The sequence below is a fragment of the Sinocyclocheilus grahami genome, unplaced genomic scaffold (assembly GCF_001515645.1).
Source record: "Sinocyclocheilus grahami isolate Dianchi unplaced genomic scaffold, SAMN03320097.WGS_v1.1 scaffold121.1, whole genome shotgun sequence".
NCBI lineage: Eukaryota > Metazoa > Chordata > Actinopteri > Cypriniformes > Cyprinidae > Sinocyclocheilus > Sinocyclocheilus grahami.
In genome coordinates this window covers 878,923-879,215 of record NW_015505300.1, presented here as the reverse complement: position 1 = coordinate 879,215, position 293 = coordinate 878,923, and positions in this window count along the sequence as shown.

Below are 293 nucleotides of genomic sequence, written 5' to 3'. Positions count from 1 at the left end.
TTAATTTAATCCAGCAGATATTGAGGAATGAAGGCATGTTAAAGGCAACTTTTTCACATGTACCGGTCATGTACTTGACAAGTGAAAAAGGCTATTTGAATGAAAAATTTAATGAATGAATGAAATATTATTGAACAGATGACCTAAATCAGTCTTTTTATCTTTCTTTTGATGATGTTTGATGGTAGTCAAGCATGTACTGTATACTCCTCCTGCTTCTGGAATGACAATCAAAAGGCGTTTCTTTTTGGTGATAATGTGAGGATTTTGACGTTCCAAACCAATGTGCAAGC